Consider the following 7,014-nt stretch of genomic DNA (forward strand, 5'->3'; position numbering starts at 1 on the left):
GTGTGCATACCCACATACACACCTGCACATGTACGCACACACACGCGATTTGCCAAGCAAATACAGGACTCACGCAGGGAAGCATGGAAGAGGGGGAATATGTCCACACTTGTGAAAACAATCTTGTAAAAAGAATTTCATCTGCCTACATCTCTTTTTTTTTTTTTTGGTCTCACCATGTGGTGTGCAGGATCTTAGTTCCCTGTCCAGGGATCTTACCCTAACCCCTTGCATTGGGAGCTTGGAGTCTTAACCACTGGACTGCCAGGGAAGTCCCTCTATATCTCCTTTTTTTAAACTGACTCTTAAAAAATTTATTATTATTTATTCATTTTTGGCTGTGCTGGGTCTCCGTTGCTGCGAGGGCTTTTTTCTCTAGTTGCAGTGAGTGGGGGCTATTCTGATTATGGTGCAGGGGTCTCTTATTGCAGTTGCTTCTCTTATTGAGCATTATTTGGGCTTCAGTAGTTATAGTTCCCAGGCTCTAGAGCGCAGGCTCAGTAGTTGTGAGGCCACGGGCTTTGTTGCCCCATATCCACTGGGATCTTCCTGGATCATGGATCGAACCCATGTCTCCTCCATCAGCTGGCAGACTTTTTACCACTGAACCATCAGGGAAGCCCTTTTTGCAAAATGACTTTTACAAGGTTTTTTTTTTTTTTACTTCCAGTTTTATTAAGACATAACTGACGCACAGCACCATATAAGTTTAATGTGTACAATGTTAGCTATTTGACTTACATATGTAGCGATTATCATAATAAATTTAGTGAACGTCCATCATCTCATATAGGTGTGACATAAAAAAATAGAAACATCTTTTTCGTTCTGATGAGTGCTCTTAGGATTTACTGTCTTAACTTTCATATGTAACATATGGCAGGGCTAATTATATTTATCGTGTTGTACATTACATACCTGGTACTTATTTATCTTGTAACTAGACATTGGTTCCTTTTGACCCTCTTCATCCAGCCCCCTTCCCTGACTCCCTCCTATGTCTGCTTCTTTATCATTAATGTGAGTCTTGAGCTACTCTCACTTCATTAAATTTACTGTAAAAATTATCAACCATGCTCATCTTTTTTCCCCCTGCATTCTTGGTTCTCTGCAACTCAGTCTGAGCTCTCCTCCAGGCCCCCTGGGCAACCAGTCATCTCTTGGAAATAAACCATCTGATACCCTCAATCTTTGCCTCAAATGCTTGTTTCATCACCTCACTCTCAGCAAAATCTGACTTTATCTGCAGGAGGATACGTTCCTCCTCTTTTTGCACAGCATTCCACACACATACCTCCTTTCCCCACCCTCCCCATTCCAAACTGACATGAGTCTCCTGATGCCTGCTTCCCCGGTTCCTCTTCCTGACTATTTTTTGGTCCATCATCAACTCCAAGGAAGTCCACGCCGCTATGCTTCCTCAGCTTCCTTAGTCCTTCTTCCTGCCTGCCACCCTCTAAAGTACTCTTCAGATGTCTCTTGCTCCTCACCATTCTAGAAACACCCATAGATCTTTTCTTATAGTTCCTCAGCCTCCTTGGGTCGAGAGAGCTTTATCTGCACTGCTTAATGTCATCAAGACACAGGCAGATAATCAAACAGGATCTCTCCCGGCCCACCCTCTGAAGCCTGGAACTTCTCCATTGGGCTCTGCAGGCTCTCACATTCCCCTGAATCCCTACCGAACCCTTCTCATTGTTTTCTTTCTTTATTTGTTTTTTTAAAAATACCATTTATTTATTTGGCTGTGCCAGGTCTTAGTTGCGGCAGGTGGGATCTAGCTCCTGGGCCAGGGAGGGAGCCCAGAACCCCTGCACTGGGAGCGCAGAGTCTCGGCCACTAGACCTCCAGGAAGTCCCCCCTTCTCTCTGTGGCTTGAATGTCCTCCTGGATTTCCTTGCATCTTCAGCCAGGCTGGAAAGTTCCCACTTCTGAATCATGCAGTTCCCCATGTAAGCTGTTCCGAGCCTCCACCGTTTCTACAGGAGTCTCCCTGTGCCTCTTTGGTTTTTGATTCTTTTGTGTCTTTCACAGGCTTCCCGAGGTCTCTCTGGTGGGGAACCTGTGCCTTTTACCTTCTCTGCTGTGAGGCCACCACCGTGGAGCCTGGTTTCTGGTTTTACTTCTAGTTCTTACTAGTCTCAAGGAAGATGTCAATGACGCAGCGCTCCAGTCACTCCTCAAACCCCGCACTGGAGGAGGAAATGGCAGCCCACTCCAGTCTTCTTGCCTGGAGAACCCCATGGACAGAGGAGCCTGGCGGGCGACATTCCCTGGGGTCACTAAACAACAAGATACTCCCCACAGGGCCTGTCTCAGCCTTTGTTTCACCCCGTGGGTCCCCAGTCCGTCCCTGTTCCTTGCTCTTCAGATATTATTCTGGACTGAAAACCCTGTGATTATCCAAAGTAAGGAGTTTCCTCATTTCCCCCATTCCCTATTGGCCTTCTTCTAGTCAGAACATTTATCATTTTCAGCTTGGCACACTGTAAGAGTCTCCTAGCTGCATGATCCCATCGTCTCCTCCATTCCAACCTACTGTTCAAAGACCACATTCCTGTCTTGCTTAAAAATCTTCATGTTACCCCACTGAGGCTCAATGCTTTGACCTACTGGGCATGCCTATTTTTCACACATATCCCATTTTGCTGCTTAATCTTTGCTCATGTTCTTTTCTCCTTTTTTTTTTTGAATGTGGACCATTTTTAAAGTCTTTTACTGCATTTGTTACATCGCTTCTGTTTTATGTTTTGGTGTTTTGGCTGGGAAGCACGTGGCTCCCCTACCAGGAACTGAACCTGCACCCCCTGCATTGGAAGGTGAAGTCTTAACTACTGGATTTCCAGGGAAGTACCTTTTCTCCATCTCGAGGGCCTTCTCTGCTTCATGGCCACATGAACAAAATTCATCTTACCTTAGAGGCAAGGTCAAAAGCCATCTCAGACAAGAAGTTGTCCCTAAAGCCTCCCCGTAGAAGTGATTTCTCCCACCTTTACTTTCCTAGAGCTTTTGAGTCCTCTTAAAACATTTATAATTTTCCACCCTGTATTATGGTTGACACACAAACTGTAAGTCCTTTAAGTATGTGCCTCCTTGTCTGTTCATCTCTGCATCCCCCGACAAGCAGCACAGCACGTGACGCAGTGCTGGACTACTCAGGATGCTTTTATTACAAGTGACAGGAACCTCACTAACAGGCAAGGAAAAGAGAACGTATTAGATAAACAAACACAGCAGGTCACACAGCAGTGGGAGGCACAGGGGAACAGCTGGGCCTGGGGACAGCTGGAACCACGGACTGGAATTCAGCAGGACACAAGCTCTGTGTCTTTGCTTCTCCCTACCTGCTGGATTCATTCTCCATCTGCAATCAAGATCCCTCCGCACGGCACTGACAGCTCCCAAGACTCACACACCAGGCTTCCACCTCCAAAGAGAGCTGGATTTTAAGTTGCAGTTGGAAAAATTGTCTTAGAGAACTATTCTGATTGGTTTAGCCTGGACCAGAGGTCTTCCTTCAATCAATCAGCTTAGCCAGTTGATTGGATGACAGTCTTTCAGGAGCTCACTCCTGGGTTCTGGAGCTGTTTTTTAGAAAAAGGAATTTTCATGAGCCAGGCAGGCACCCCAAGAATTAGAGCGTTCTTTCTCTCCTTTTTAAAAAACAAAATGTACTATAGTTGATTTACAATGCTGTGTGTGTGTGTGTTTTTTTATGTCTGGTCTTATTTATTTGTTACTCTTAGAACATCTCATTTTTGCCTGAACTCAGAAGTAAAAGCTGTCAGAGAGGACAGCCTCCGTCTCTTGGCAATCTGTTCCTGCCGTTTTTGTTTGGCCTCCTTCATTCTCTTGGCCAAAAGTTTAGCATATTCTGCCGCCTCTTCTTTATTTTTCTTAGTATGATGTTTCTTCAGAGCATTACGCCGCCGTTTGTGTTGCAGAACTCGTGGAGTCACGAGACGCTGAATCTTGGTTGCTTTAGTCCTAGGTTTCTCACCATCTTTGTTTAGGGGCTTTCGCACAACATACTGGCGGACATCATCTTCTTTAGAGAGATTGGAAAGTTTGCGGATTCTGCTAGCTCTTTTGGGATCCAGGTGACGAGGCACTGTAGTATCAGTGAGTCCAGGAATATCCTTCTCCCCTTTTTTCACGATGACCAAATTGAAAACACTCAGATTGGCATCCACAGTGCAACCCCATACAGACTTGCGCTTTCTCTCTCCAGTCCTCCTTGATCTGTAACAGGAATGTCCCTTACTCAGTAGCAAGCGAACTCGGCCATGGGTCAAGACACCCTGCTTCACGGGGAAACCCTGCTTCAAGGGGAAACCCCTCTTATCATTCCCGCCACTGATTCAGACCACATAACCCTTCCATTCTTCACCCAGAGCGTCAGCAGCAACTTCTGTGGCCATACACTTCTCGTAGAAAGTACAAAGTTTTCGTTCATCGTCCACTTCAATCAGCTTCTGGCAGCCAGTGGCCGGGAAAGAGATGTTCAGCTTCATTCTGAAGCAGCCGACAACCTCCAGTTCAGTTAGTTCAGTCGCTCAGTCGTGTCCGACTCTTTGCGACCCCATGAATCGCAGCACGCCAGGCCTCCCTGTCCATCACCAGCTCCCGGAGTTCACTCAGATTCACGTCCATTGAGTCCGTGATGCCATCCAGCCATCTCATCCTCTGTCGTCCCCTTCTCCTCCTGCCCCCAATCCCTCCCAGCATCAGAGTCTTTTCCAATGAGTCAACTCTGCATAAGGTGGCCAAAGTACTGGAGTTTCAGCTTTAGCATCATTCCTTCCAAAGAAATCCCAGGGCTGATCTCCTTTAGGATGGACTGGTTGAATCGCCTTGCAGTCCAAGGGACTCTCAAGAGTCTTCTCCAACACCACAGTTCAAAAGCATCAATTCTTCAGTGCTCAGCCATCTTCACAGTCCAACTCTCACATCCATACATGACTACTGGAAAAACCATAGCCTTGACTAGACAACCTCCAAGGAGCCACGAAAAAAAGCTACAATGCTGTTTTAGATTCTGATATACAGCAAAGTGACTCATATATACATACATTTCTTTTTAATTATAGGTTATTATAAGATATTGAATATAGTTCCCTATATTATACAGTAGGACCTTGTTGTTTATATATTAAAGTGTGTATCTGCTAACTCCAAACTCCTAATTTATCCCTCCCCAGCTCTCCTCTTTGGTAACAATAAGTTTGTTTCCTGTGTCTGTGAGTATTTCTGTTTTGTAGGTAAGTCCATTTGTATCATGTTTTAGATTCTATATACGAGTGATACCATATGGTATTTGTCTTTCTCTGTCAGATTTACTTCACTTAGTATGATAATCTCTGGGTCCAACCATGTTGCTGCAAATGGCATTATTTCATTTTTTATGGTTGAGTAGTATAGCACTCTTGTATCCAATAAATTTATTTCAAACATGTTATTACTATTTTTGTTGATGAGAATTATGTAGTAGGGCCCTAAGAATGCAATCACTACTTAGGGCTGTTCTTTGTCATATTAACCATGTACCCATTTCTTGAAAGGGAAAGTCGTTCAGTCATGTCTGACTCTTTGCGACCCCATGGTCTACACAGTCCATGGAATTCTCCAGGCCAGAATACTGGAGTGGGTAGCCTTTTCCTTCTCCAGGGGATCTTCCTAACCCAGGTCTCCCACATTGCAGGAGGATTCTTTACCAGCTGAGCTACCAGGGAAGCCCATTTCTATTCATTAAAGTAGGACTTTTAATAATTCCACTTGTCAATCTCACTCCTAATAGAATATACACCTGAAAGGAAGAAAATTGATTCATTCCTTCTTTCTTCCTTCAGCCACAACCTGAGGCTTGTGGGATCTTAGTTTCCCAGCCAGGGATTGAATCTGCACCCTTGGCAGTGAAAGCATGAAGTCCTAACCAATGGACCATCAGTGAATTCCTTCTTAAAGATCCTTTAATATCAAACTTTTCTCTAATCTAGATAAACTTTACTTCTAACTAAAATGGGTTGATGAAATTTCTATGTGTATGTAGCTGGACCCCAGTGAAAAAAGGGCATCAAGCTTATTATAGCTTTGAGTTGTACACAAATTCCTTGTATTTTTTACCAATTTTCTCTCTTCCACTTTCATCAACATCCTATACCTTGAATCCCAGCACTTGTGGATTTGCTATGTAGAATGCATCTTTGTTTCTTTTGCTCAGATTGATCATTATTCATTATGAAAAATTATGAACATATTCTTCAAGACTGGTTTTTCTGGGATGGCCCCTCATGGCCAGGGCTGTGAGACTCAGATGGGAAAGTAGGTCAAGGGTGAACAGGTTTTCTCACTTTGAGCTTTTTCACACTTTGAGATCTTTACTAACCATTTTGACCCCTTTTATCAATGTCACCTCCACTGAAAGTCAATAAGAACTGAATTACCCAGAACCTCTGGTCCTTGAGTCCTTTAAAGCTGGGGGGATGGCAAGAAAAATCTTTTGTTTCAGCCAATACTTATGATTAAGAGAGGAGAGAAGCAAAGAGATGTTAAGGATAGCAGAAAGTGTGCTCTTAACAATATACACAATAGCCAAACATCTATATGAAAAGGAGATTAATTTATCCAGATGATATGTCAAATGTCTAGACCATGCCATGAACTGAATATTTTTTTCATAATTTGGAGTTGCCAGGCTTAACAAAAAATATATATAAGATGCCATTTAAATTTGAAATAAACAATGATATTTTTAAACTATAAGTATTTCCCATGTGATACTCAGGACAAACACACTAAAAAATTTAGTGTATCTGAAATTCACATTTAATCAGGTGTCCTGTATTTTATCTGGTAGTTTTACTTAGACTAGGTACTTTGGCCTTATATAGACACAGTGTGAATTTTACTTGTAAGTCAATAATTTTTTTTTAAAGATATATATACATAGGATTTCTCAGGTGGTCCAGCAGTTAGGAATCTGCCTGCCAATGCAGGGGGCACCAGTTGTATCTC

The 7,014-nt window shown here is 43.4% G+C and overlaps 1 pseudogene; it reads right to left on the reverse strand.

Moving 5' to 3' along the window:
• Window positions 1-3,708: 3,708 nt before the first annotated feature.
• Window positions 3,709-4,530, reverse strand: LOC120865619 (annotated as a pseudogene).
• Window positions 4,531-7,014: the final 2,484 nt, after the last annotated feature.

This window comes from Oryx dammah, unplaced genomic scaffold, assembly GCF_014754425.2.
Source record: "Oryx dammah isolate SB20612 unplaced genomic scaffold, SCBI_Odam_1.1 HiC_scaffold_7, whole genome shotgun sequence".
In the NCBI taxonomy this organism is placed as follows: domain Eukaryota; kingdom Metazoa; phylum Chordata; class Mammalia; order Artiodactyla; family Bovidae; genus Oryx; species Oryx dammah.